Consider the following 271-nt stretch of genomic DNA (forward strand, 5'->3'; position numbering starts at 1 on the left):
TACTGTGTGTGTGTGTGTGTTACTGTGTTACTGTGTGTGTGTGTGTGTGTGTGTTACTGTGTTACTGTGTGTGTGTGTGTGTGTTTGTTACTGTGTGTGTGTGTTACTGTGTGTGTGTGTGTTTGTTACTGTGTGTGTGTGTTACTGTGTTACTGTGTGTGTGTGTGTGTTACTGTGTGTGTTACCGTGTATATGTGTTACAGTGTGTGTGTTTTCAACGTTATGACATCCCATAGTGACGCTGTTATTTGGTTGTGGTTTCCATAGCAAC

The sequence above is a fragment of the Scomber japonicus genome, chromosome 10, assembly GCF_027409825.1.
Source record: "Scomber japonicus isolate fScoJap1 chromosome 10, fScoJap1.pri, whole genome shotgun sequence".
Lineage (NCBI taxonomy): Eukaryota > Metazoa > Chordata > Actinopteri > Scombriformes > Scombridae > Scomber > Scomber japonicus.